This window comes from Diadema antillarum, unplaced genomic scaffold, assembly GCF_040938485.1.
Source record: "Diadema antillarum isolate AM-2024a unplaced genomic scaffold, OU_Dant_1.0 seq00000791_RagTag, whole genome shotgun sequence".
NCBI classification, from domain to species: domain Eukaryota; kingdom Metazoa; phylum Echinodermata; class Echinoidea; order Diadematoida; family Diadematidae; genus Diadema; species Diadema antillarum.
This window is the reverse complement of record NW_027271678.1, coordinates 887,626-900,962: the sequence shown is the minus strand read 5'-3', so window position 1 is coordinate 900,962 and position 13,337 is coordinate 887,626.

The following is a 13,337-nucleotide window of genomic DNA, read 5'->3' as shown; positions in this document are numbered from 1 at the left end:
TCAACACCAACGGTCTCATCAAGAATGACTTAAAGACACAAGCTCCTCAACTTGGAAATAGACAGTCAAACCGCAGCACGTATGCTAATGAGCCGATCCGGCAAGATTTATTCAGCACTCTCGTTGACTATCTTTGCGTTCGAAAGGTGTCTCGTCGTGCGAGAGTTTGCGAGAGTTTGACAGGGCTATGGTTTTCACTGAGTAGCTACTTGTTCATACATTCGTCATGGCTACAAGTCACAATACACTGATCTCCAGACTTTGATCTTTATTTTGATACTAAATTTGCGTATAATATCGGATCTTATCATGGCGATATAACCAGTTGAATTTGCGTGAATGTTACCTGCTTTTCACGGAAGATTTCGCGTCGATAGTTCGTTTTTCGTTCCTGACCGGATTAAGAAACTGTTGTTTCTCATTTTGGATTTTTCGTAGAGAGGAAACTTAGATGCTCATCATATATTGCAGTCAAGGAAACACAAGCATGATTTATACTAATTTTTTTCAGTTTTGAAATGTCTGTAAGATTCACTCCAAAACCGAAAGTATGCTCCACACAAAGTGAGCAGTGGCGCGAAAGAGCTCTCTCATTGGACAGTGCTTGCATTCAGCGCTTGAACTACAGGCGTGCCAAGAAACCGCAAGTGGCATGAAACCGTTATGTAGGAGCGTAATGACGTAAAGACGCTTACTCTTGAGATTGCACGGTTTTCAGCTGATCAGCACTGACATCGATGTATATTTTTATTGGTTCTTGACCGGAATAAGCAACAAATTGTCAAGATATTTACATGGACACAAAGATTAAGAGAAGGACTACCAAATAATGCATTTTCATTGAGACGCAAGGTGGCATTGGTATTCTTTTGACGTCTTCTTGAACGTGTACTGCACGAATAACTTTCTTCATCATTTTTCAAGCTCAAATTACGTTATGATATTTTCCATTTACAATAATTTGGTTAACATGTGACGATAGTTTACAAATTTTTCTTGAATTTAATACAAGATTTGTGAATATAAGGTTTATTTCTGTTGCCGAAAGCCAAAGGACAAAATCCCCTTACGCAGTTCATTACGTATGCAAGCCTCGAGCGGGCTTGCATACGAATTGAATAAATACGAGCGAATTATCGGGTGCTGGGGTCTGACTGTAGATATCGAACATCGTTTGTTTTTGCAATTAGGTTTGAAGGATTAGAAAGACGTATGGTTGTGTGTGTATTTTTGTGTGTATTTTGATTACCGTAAATAAAGAATACAAAAACCATTCCACAATGACAATCTATTGCAGGACGGGTGCAGGACAGCCACATGAGTCGGACGAGTTGGATTCTCTGCTGAAAGCCATTGCCAGAGATATCTCAGACAATGCTGACATCGAGGCCCTTGGAAAAGAGTTGGGCTTTACTTTGGCAGAAATCGATAACTTCATAAAATCTAACAGCCGTTACTACTTAGTAACCAACGATGGCACTGTCAGCATGCTTCGGAAGTGGAGTCAAGGGATGATTCCGTCGAAATGCCGATCGGTCTTGAAAGGAGCTCTGATTAAAGCCAAGCTAACTCGGATTGCTAAGACACATCTTCGATCAGGTTTTTCATCACAATGTTTTACGTATTCTCAGAAATAGAAGAGTTTGCACGTGTGCACTATTACCCTGTAGATCTGAAACATGCAATAAAGGAAAATCCTTCTAACATCAGCAATATTCCGAAGAAACATGCTTCAGTTCGAAAAATGATATCTTTTATATTTGGCTCCAGCTTGTTGGAGAAAAAAAATGATACTTTATTTCTTTATAACTATGGTCACTTAAGGTGACGTGGTGCCATGGTCAACTTTTCAAAGTAGATGGAGATAGAATGAAAATACTGTGTGTGCAGGAAGCCGTAACCATTATCTCCATTTCAAAAATGAAACTCCTTTTATGACTTAGGGACATTTCCCATTGCTTTGCTGTTTTTGTGAAAAAAAAAATATATATATAATCATGCAGCACGGCACCTTGACAGAATACTTTCTTCAGCGAAACTTCCAATGAACATCGTTTTATTCTTAGCAACTAGTTCCCATGTGTAATTCAATTTTAAAACAAAATAATCTGGGCCGTTTCAATATTCAGATCCGCAATAATTTACAAATCAATTATATTGTAATGATTATTTAATTTTCATTTCTCGCAAAAAGAAAACGAATTTTGTTTCCTTGTTTTTATTGATTGGTATACGACATTTGTTTTCTTTTTTTCAGTCTTGGCATTTCATAAGAGGTCATCTGGTTGATAAGGTTGCCTTTTTGTCAACCTGTCTCTCTTTCTCTCTCGCTTTTTTTTTTCAAAAGCACATTTTATTTACTTCTTTTACTTTGTGCACAAAATTTGGTATAATAAACCTATCTTTGCAGGAAATAATATTACTTTAATAGATGAAGCGCGAAACTTCTGATGTCTTTGATCTTAAGCAGCAAATCATGAACATAAGAAAATTGTACTTTTCAATCTGCTATTCGCAGAAATCCATGCTGGTTTCGCCGTGGGTGAAGTGGTAGAAATTACATTCGGCATTTTTTCTAAAAGAAAAAACATGCCTCGTTCTCTTAAAAAAGATAAGTGAAAAAAATCGACTCAACCAGATGTCATCTTGTAGGAAGTCCCCTTAATTGTTAGTCCCCTTCTGTTTACTTTGTCTTCGGTTAAGAAAGAGTGATTGGAAAGAAATGTGGAAAGACATGTGGATTGGAAAAAATAAATCTCGTAATGAATATTTGACCCTGCATCACAAAACTAACAAAAAGTCGCCAGACACGGATTTTCAGCTTAAAGCAAATTCTAAAAGAGCAGACTGTAATCTTTAAAATTATGTAAAACTCAATTCAAATAGATCCCTCTAGCCTATCGTAATATGGAAAGAAAGCACACACTCTGGAAAGTGCGAACTAGGAAAAGAGGCATATAAGTACAAGGTCTATTCAGGCTCATAACATGAAAGTGATGAAAGGGACAAAACACAGCATTTAAACAACGGAGGCATTAACAATGAAGAGATTATCAGGTTAAGCTGTAATTGAGCATGGTTTATAAGCACATCCAGGAATGATTAATGCCAATTCGCAAAGCAGTAGCATCATTATTTTTTTAGTTATTAGCAAGGATTGGGAAGTTCAGTTCATTTCCATTCATCTATTTTTTTTTACACTTCTAATTTATGAACATTAGAACATAAATCAGACAAGTTCTTTTACATTGTGAACAATGTGCAGAAAACAAACAACATGCATGGTGATAACACAGTAACTACATGTAATGATAACTGGTCAAAATCGAAATCGAAATCGAAATGGGGTTCGTCAAAGAGAAGTATGACGGGACCTACATGAAAGCTAATAGAAAGAAGAAAATAAAATGGGGACTGTATAAGACATACATAATCACATTTTTATACCCGAAATCATTCGAAAATGTGAAACATAATTTTCTGTTCGTTTCATTATTATAAACTTTGGTGTACTGCACAGGAAGATATGTGACCGTGCACTTCAAAACGAACATAAAATCGCACACACTGATATTGCGTGAGGCCTGAAAATAAGTGAAATGGGTCAACCTAGCCGAACTTGACTTTTTCATATTTTCTGGAAGAGCGGGTCTTCTTTTACATTATGCTAAAATTTGGTATCATAAAACGGGCAGGAAAGTGTGTTTTTTTTTAGCAGTTTATCTTGAACATTTTTGGTAGAATAGTGTGATGAGGTGTGTCTTTAGAATCCCTTTTCCATTTCTGAAAAACCTTGTCCACATTCTTCACTTTCAACTCTAATAACTTTTGAAAGAATAGTGCTACTGCCTTGAAAGTTGGTGTTAATTATGGACAGAATGTGTTAATGAGGCATGCTTAATTTCACTTTAATGCAATAATCCCTTCATTGTTGTTACTCTGGTGGTTTACTTCCTTTTTTGTCCCATTCATCACACAGCCAGCACGGTTTGGTAAAGATTAAGCGCTTGCTTGAATAGCCACTGTACTTCAGAGCCTCTTTTCTCAGTTCACACTTTTCCTGAGTTTGTGCTTTCTTTCCAATATTTAGATAGGTTAGGAGAGTCCATTTGATTTGAGTTATACATCATTTTAAAGCTTAAAGTCTGCTCTTTCAGAATATGGTCTCAACTAAAAATTCATGTCTGGCGACTTTTTGTTTGTTTTGAGGTGCAGGGTCACATATGCTCTTTCAGAAATTATGAAAAAGTCAAGATTAGCTGTGTTGACCTATTTCATGTTGTATAGTCCTTACTCAAAATCAGTAACACTTGTGTTGATTTTGTGATGCACGGTCATATTTGACAACCTTTTTCTTGGTTTAATCTATTTATAATAATAAATGTGACCCTGCACCACAAAACAAATAAAAAGTCGCCAGATATGAAATTTAATTTGAGAACATATTCTGAAAGAGCATACTTAAATCTTTAAAATGATGTATTACTCAAATCGAATGGACTCTCCGAACCTATCTAAATATTGGAGAGAAAGCACACACTCAGGAAAAGTGTAAACTGAGAAAAGAGGCTCTAAAGTACAATGTCTATTTAAGCGTTTAATCTTTACCAAGCCGTGCTGGCAGTGCGATGAATACGACAAAAAAAAAGGAGGACGTAAACCACCGGGGTAACAACAATTAAGGGATTATCAGATTAAACTGCAATTGAACATGCCTTATTGACACATTCCATTCTTTATTAATGCCAACTTTCCAAGTAGTAGAACCAACTTTTCAAAAGTTATTGGAGTTGAAAGTGAAGATGGTGTACAAGTTTTTGTGAGAAATGAAAGGGGACTCTAAAGACGCACTTAATCTCACTATTCTGCTAAAAAAAAAAAAAAAATTCTGAGATAGACTCCTGAAATCACACTTTCCTGCTCGTTTTTTATGACCCCAAATTTTAGCATAATGTAGAAGAAGACTTGCTTTTTCAGAAAATATGGTAAGAAAAGTCAAGATTGTCCTAATTGACCCATTTCACATGTTTATCAGTCCTCACTAAAATCAGTGTGTGTGTGATATTTTGTTTTGGGATGCACGGTCACATATGCATTTAAAAAAAAAATGTTTCAATCACAAAGTCATTGCAAGTGCATTTAGTGTATAAGTAGATCACCAGATCTCATATCCTGACATATATTTAGGGTTAGGTTATTCTTTTATCAAGTTTTTATATTTACTACGAATATCATGTTTCTTTACTGAAGAAAGAAACTTGTATTTGTGTTCTTTTTCTAAAGGACGAAATACCTCGCTTTAATTGTATTGACCTTGCATTACAATATCTTCAAAAAGTTGGCTTAATCTTATCAAATTGTGGTGGGCGTGCGATGAACGGGACATTAATAGAAAATAAAACTCCACAGTAACAAGTATAAAGGGATTATTACATTAAACTGTAATGAAATGTACTTTATCAGCATTCTGTATTAATGATATGCACCAACTTCAAAAATGGTAATATCACAATTTCTAAAGTCATTAGAAATGAAAATAAAGAGTGAGTAATGGGTTTGAAAAAAGGGGCACTGAACATATCTGATTATTACATTCTGGACAAAATCGCTCCAGATATACAAATTACTATTACGTTTTCGGTCATAAGACAAAATTGGAAGTCATATTTTTAGCAGTTCTTTTTTTTTTGGGGGGGGGACAGTGTGATTACGTATGTATTACAGGAAATTTTTCAATTGTATAAACTTCTTTTTTTATTTAACTTTCAACTGTAATAACTCTTGAAAAGACAACGATACTGTTTGGAAAATTAGTTTTAAGGAATGGTGAGGATGTGATGTTAGAGCTGGGTTTAATCTAGCTTAGGCTGTCCTGATTATAGCCGAATCTGAATCTGATATCTGTAACATGATTGCTGTTGCTAAGTGGTAGGTAGGTAGGTAGGTATTTATTTCCGTTAAAACATATACAAAATATATACAGTTTAAAACGGCTGGAACGCCCATATTCAGCGGTGCCGCCATGGCACCACTGGTCTTTCATGGGGTCCAGTTGCATAGTAATCAAACAAGGCTTTACAATATGCAAAAAGGCAGAATGATACATAGAGATAAAATTGGAAAGAGATTGAGAGGAAAAAAATACAGGGCTTGAAGCAACAACATACATAACATTACATTTAGTCAAACATTACATAACAGAACAGAACAAAATAACCCGGTTATCCTATCACAGCAAACAAATACATTGCAACTGGGATTCATGAATTTGTATAATTATATCCGTAAAAAAACATGTAAATTTAAGGCTGATCGAGCATCTGGTGGTAGGTTATTACACATAAATGCCGCTCCGTATATAAATGATCTTTTAAGAAATTCAGTATAAGGTTTGGGTAACTTAAGTTTGTTTCCGAAACGCAAAGAATAAGGATGAGAGAGATAATCAAAAGATTCAGACAAATATTCTAGGTTCATACCATGGAGTGTTCTAAACAAACATATCATCAGGTGTTTATTTCTTTTTTCTGCTAAAGTGTCCCATTTCATAGCATTGTGAGTATTAACTGGCCAGCCTTATTTTGTAATTTCTGTAATCTATCATTATGCAGTTTACAAGCAGAGCCATAAACAGCATCGCCATAATCAAAACGCGGTAAAATAACAGCATTATAAATTAACTTTAATATAAATTCATTTAGGACTCCTCTCAATCTATCCAAATAGCTTAGCATTTTCCCATTTTTTTCACCATATTGTCAATATGAATGTCCCATTTTATCTCTTCATCACAAATTACACCCAGATATTTAACATGATTAACCTGCTGAATCCTAGTGTTAAATAAAATAACATTCAAATCACTTACTGTAGAGAGCATATATTGGCTTCCTATTAACATACAGACAGTTTTATCACAATTTACCCTGAGTTTGTTTGCATTCATCCAGTGAGATAAATGCAACAAATCATTATACAAAACATTTTCAATATTGTGTACAGATGAATCAGAAAAATAAAGAACAGTATCATCTGCATACAACTTAAAATTACATAATTCAATATTATTTTCAGGTCATTTATATAATTATATGATGAATAAAAGTGGCCCCCAACAGTGAACCTTGCGGTACACCACAGCTTACTACTGCCTCATTTGACAACACTGAATTTACAAGGGTTTTGCATTTCCTGCCAGTAAGGTAACTTCGAAACCAGTCATTGGAAGAGTTTTTTATACCGACACTTCGGAGTTTTTTTCAAAAGTATCAAATGGTTCACAGTGTCAATGGCCTTCTTAAGGTCAACAAACACCGCACCAGTGTACTGGTGATTATCCATGGCCTGTAACCAGTCGTCTGTGACTTTAATGAGGGTAGAAGTTGTTGAGTGCTTCGGCCGAAAGCCAGATTGTTCTCGACATAAGATGCTATGCTCACGTAAATAGCCGAGCAATTGTTTTTGAACAACTCGTTCTAAAATCTTCGACACACAAGACAATATTGAGATTAGCCTAAAATTTCCTGGAGAAGACTTGTCACCACTTTTATGGATAGGAACAATTTTGGCTAATTTCCACTGATTTGGAAATTTTCCATCATTCAATGATTTGTTTATCAGATATGATTTTAAAACAAAGGTTGAAATGTCGTCCAGACCAGTAGATTTGGTATTTTTCAAATTTTTGATTAAATTAATTGTTTCTTCTATAGATACTGATGAGAAGTTAAACATGCTATTGAGAGATGTTTCTCCATCCATGCCATCGGAAGGATGGTTGACATGTGGAATGTGATCAGCTAAAAATGTTCCCACATTTCCATAAAATGAATTAAATTCATCAGCTGTTTCCATATTCTTTTTCATTTCATTTGTAACAGAATAATTTTTGCCATCAGAAATAAAAGACTTCAAAATCTTCCACGTTTGTGAAGGATCAATTTTTACATTTGAAAATTTATCATGATAATAATTTCGCCTTGCTTTTCGTATTTCAAAAGTGACCTTATTACGGAGCTTCCTATACTGTAACATAAGTTCATCATCCTTTTTCATATAAGCTTTACGCTTCAATCTATCCCTTTCTTTCATTAATGCATATATATCTGAATTCAACCATGGTTTATGCCGGGAACTTACTCTTCTTGTTTTAACCGGCATATGTTTATTAATAATTTCCATACAAAGATTATACCATTTTTCCACTGCATCATCAATATTTTCATAATCTCTTATTTTTTTCCCATGGTTGATTTAAGAGATCATTTTTAAATTGATTAATGTCAACACCCTTATTTTTCCTAAACTTAATCACACATGGAGGAGCAATTAGTTTGGATCGTAAAACTACATGAGTAATTGAATGATCACTGAGTCCACTGTGGATAACTCCATGTGAAATGACCCGGTGCTTACAGTTGCTCAGCTATGGTCGACAAGAGTAGCACATTGACTAGTAATTCTCGTTAGCTCATTTCTGTTTATCTGTTCAAATGCATAAATATTATTTATTTCAGCATATGCTTTAGTTTGAGAAGAAGGTACATCAGTTAATATGTCACAGTTGGTATCACCCGACAGTATTACATCCATCTTCAAACCATCAAAATACTGTAAACATCTGTCATACATCTTCAATACATCCATTACAGCATTTGGGGGTCTATACCATGTCGAAAATAAAATCGGATTACAATTTTTTTACGTGGATTTTGACAACCACAATTTCCAAATCCTCAAATGAATGATGTTGCATATATTCAACATTTAGGGAATTATGTACATAAATAGCCACATCCCCTCCGTGACGATTACTGTCTTTCCAGAACGAATTGTAATTCTCAATTGCTATTTCGTGATCACTGACAGGGTTATCAAGTTTTGTGTCATTTAGTGCGAATATATGAATATCATTCCATAATATCAATGATCTCAACTCATCGAAATGTCTTATTAGACTATTTATATTCAACTGACATAATTTAATCCCTTCACACTTTAATTGGTCATATTTCAAATGAGACTAACGTCATTTGATTCATTAAAAAACTGAATATTACTGTTTGCAGGTGACGAAGGTAAATCAGCAAACGGAAGCTCACGAAGAAGACATTTCGGACATTTCCATTCTCAAAAGATATGGACATATCATCATATTCCCTAGCTGTTATTCCAGCACAGTTAATATGAAGCCAGCGTTTGCAGCTTGTGCAACGGAGGCCTTTCTGATTTTTCTTAACGGTTTTAGTACAACAAACACACGGATATTGATACTTAACATTTATGTTGGGCATTACAACAAAAAATCAAACATTTAACATAAAACATACAAGAGCACAATCTCTCAAAATCTATTAACATAAACAATATATAAGTAAAAGTTTAAAGATCACACAATTCAATAAAATAACCGTTTAATAAAGCAGATTTTAAGTCTGTGATAAAACAAGGTCTCAGTCGCCAATTATGAAGTTACGACGTATATGAAAAACTTGATTGCACAATATTAGGTCAATCTTTAGCTGAAGCCATGCAAGCAAACAGTTCAGTTTGAATTGTTATAGTTAAGGTGGTAAGTGTAAGGAGATGCGAGGAAAAAGTTTCATCCAGCTTAGCCAATGAGACGACTTACATGAAGCCTATGCTGGGTTGTACGAAGTCTCACAGGGTACCAAGCGTATGGTTGACTGAGCATGCAACTGAAGTCTACTTAAATGGCGATGAACTATACACTGCACACTCACTGGCATGGTATACACTGTATCGCGGGACAGTAGCTGTGAGCCATGGTGGATGAAAGTAGGCTTATGCCCGAATAATCAGAACTAAGGACCAGTAGATGATGTATGTGATGACGATACAACGCGAGTAGATCACACTGATGCATGGAGGTGGGTGAAAGCGCGGGCTTCGGATCGCGTGATGACGGAGGAGGTCAGACGTCTAACATGAACTTGCGAGCGAGACGTACGGTTGACTGAACAGGGGGACAGAAGACTGAATGACGACACAGCACGGTGGCCACGAAATGGATGAACCGAGAGGCGTGGGTCACGTGATGTGGGAGGGGGGGGGGGGTTCAAGTGTCCATCAGTGGACACGTTCAACGGAGCTGATATGGTTGGCTGAGCAGGACCAAGACTGAAAACTGGATGGCGTAGGAAGACTGGATGACGACATACCCACTGGCTGTTGTGTTGGCACCGAATGTGGAAGAATCGCGGGATGCAGATCACATGATACGGGAGTCAAACGTCTAGCAGTGAGCGCTGCGAACCAGGCAAGACTGGGTGACGACACACAATATTAGGTGGCGCCAAAAGGGAGTGAGTCGCGCGGGCTGTGGAATCACGTGATTGTTGAAGATGGTCAATCACCTGTAAGGGGTGAAATCGTAGGTAGGGCAAATCCATCAGTGGAAAATTCCGTAGGCCAACTAGGGGTAGAGCTGGTAGTTGGTAAAACACAATTGTGTAGAAAGCTGGGCGTTAATTGTGGTTTTGGCACACAATGACAAGAATGGGGAAGATTCAGTGAGCACAATCAACAGCAGTACGGCATTCACATTTCACAATGTGAGCAGATAAGTTAGGTGGCGTCTCTAAGCTTTTGTAGATCATCTTTGTTCCTGGTAGCTATCCTCTTGTCCCCCCTTTTCAACAAGGCAAATATGCGGCCATCTTGGGTCCAAGCCACTTTGACAACGTTGGCATAGTCTGATTTTATGATCCAAAGTAGCTCACTTCGCATTTCGGTCAGACTTTCATGAATGTATATCGGGGTCCCTGAAACACTACGGAGAAGTTTACGTGCCCTGTAGATCTTATCACGACAGTGGTAGTTGGCGAATTTCACAATGATCCCTCTTGGTTTGCCCCCTTTCCCTAGTCTATGACTTCTATCCAAGTCCTTGCTCTCGAGTCGAATGTTCAATTTTTCTTTGCACACTTTCACAACAGATTCATCTGTATTTTCATTTTCTGATTCAGTGAGGCCATGGAAAATGAGGCAGTTTCTTCGAGAATATTGTTCAGCCTCCTCGTCTTGTAGAGCAACATGCCTTAGTTTGTTCTCTAGTTCGTCAATACGATTGTCCCTCATTTGAAGTTCAAGCTTAAAAGCAGCGTCCAGAGAATCTGCTACTTTTTCGTGATAATTGGGCTGATTTCGGAAATCAGGGTGTGTTTTATAGCACTCACCAGTTTATTGATGGTATCGCTGTTGTCCATTACCTCGCTAATCTCCGCACGGATTGCACTCGTGATCTCCTCCGTTTGCGCTTTGCTGCGAGTCGTGGTGCACATTGTAAGGCGATAAAATGTACCAAAGTCAGATAAAAGTCAGAGTACTTTCAAAATCCAGTCAAATCAGGGTTTCACGTGAGGATAGCAATATGCAGATGTCAAAGCCAGGTGTTTAATATTGACACGATATAGGTGACAGTGTTTTAGGCGACGAAGCGACGTAGCGAGAGACTTTAAAAAACACGTCCTTTCATGCCGAACGCCGGAATAGAGTGGAAGGCATGGTATGTCTTTTCTGTTTGTTTGTTTTTTCGGTTCTTTCATTGTACTGCTGGTTCACTTGGGTAAGATTAGACGCTGTGATAAACTGTACAACTTTTGAACTTTGTTCGATTTGTGATGCAGGGTGATATATTTGTGATTTTTGAAGAATGTGGCTACCGATTTATAATGTTACTTTTTTGGTAAATAGTAAAGGGGATTTTACTCAATAGTGAATGGGTTTTATTCAATTCAATTCAATTCAAAGTTTATTTCATTTTTCGACAAAATATATAAGTTACATTTCTTTTGACCATTTCTTTTGACAACAGGGAATAAGGTAAATAGAACATTATGTATCGAAAAGAATGTACAACAACTGAAGACCTTATAGTAATTATATAATGAGGTAAAAAAAGAAACAGAAGTGATCGAAATGAAGTACATGTATAACTTTGTTCAAAGTGAGAAAACTGGAGAGACCCACTAAAAAGACAGAGCTTGTAAAATGTGGGCCCCTCTGGAAAAATAACATCAATGGGAAGATTAATTGAAGCATCATAAATACAAAAGAAGAAAAAAGAAGAGGAAGAAATTTGGAAGCCGTCTGGTATTTAGATTCAAAGATAAATACATTTACTTTCATAGACGTGAACAACATAGGACAAGACTAGACAAAACAACTGCTGGAGAAAAGGCTGTACGGGACACAACGGGATGGACAAGACTAACAGACGCGAATAAACATGAAACAAGACTAGACACCAAAACGACTACTGAAGAAAAGGCTGAACGGGATAAAACGGAATGGACAGTACGTATGTGTTCGTTCCTCGTTCTAGAGGATGACCAATGACATCAAGTGGCTCGATGGGTCCGGAGGTGGCTGATGAGGCCAATCTGGGCAAGAAAGCCTCTCCCACAGGTGGGGCAGAAGTGGGTAGGGGCTAAACTGTTGGGGTTGGCTGCTCTACTCTCTAGAAATAATCAGGTGAAAATTTTCACTCTGAAACGAGTGAATACAAAAAAGAGTGAATTTCGAGTGAAATTGGAGTGAATTTTTAGTGAAAATGCTCATTTTCACTCATTTTGGAGTGACGTCAGGGATCACTCCAAAATCTTCGAGTGATCCCTGACGTCACTCCAAAATGAATGAAAATGAGCATTTTCACTCAAAATTCACTCCAATTTCATTCGAAATTCACTCTCTTTTGTATTCACTCTTTTTAGAGTGAAAATTTTCACTCGATTTTTTTTTTAGAGAGTAGCTTTTCGCATCTGGCGTTTGTGTTCTGCCTGCTTGACACGCTGCTCCTCTGCTCTGCGGGCCCCTACAGCAATAGCATGGCGCTAGGAAGGGCGATCTGCGGCAAGTGTCTCCCAGGACTAGGTGTTGATGGAGAATTCTTTTAGGCAGAGCTTCAGGTTGTCTTTGAAGCGCTTCTTTTGTCCTCCCCCTTGCGCTTCCCATCAACGAGTTCTCTATAGAAGAGCTTTTTCGGGATGCGGTCGTCAGACATGCGGGAGACGTGGCCTGCCCATCTCACCTGGGCCTTGCGGACTTTTGTAATGATTCTAGGGATACCTGCCCACTTCAGTACCTCAGTGTCCGGAAATTTGTCCTCCCAGCGGATGCGAAGGAGGTTGCGGAGCCATCGCATATTGAAGTGATTGATTCCCCTCTCATGTCTCCGGTACAAAGTCCAAGTTTCGCAACCAAAGAGAAGCATGGTGAGGACAACTGCGCAGTAGACTTTCAGCTTTGTTGAAAGGCTGATCCCTCTCCTCTCCCAAACATTTCTTCTGAGTCTCCCGAAAGCACTGTTGGCTTTA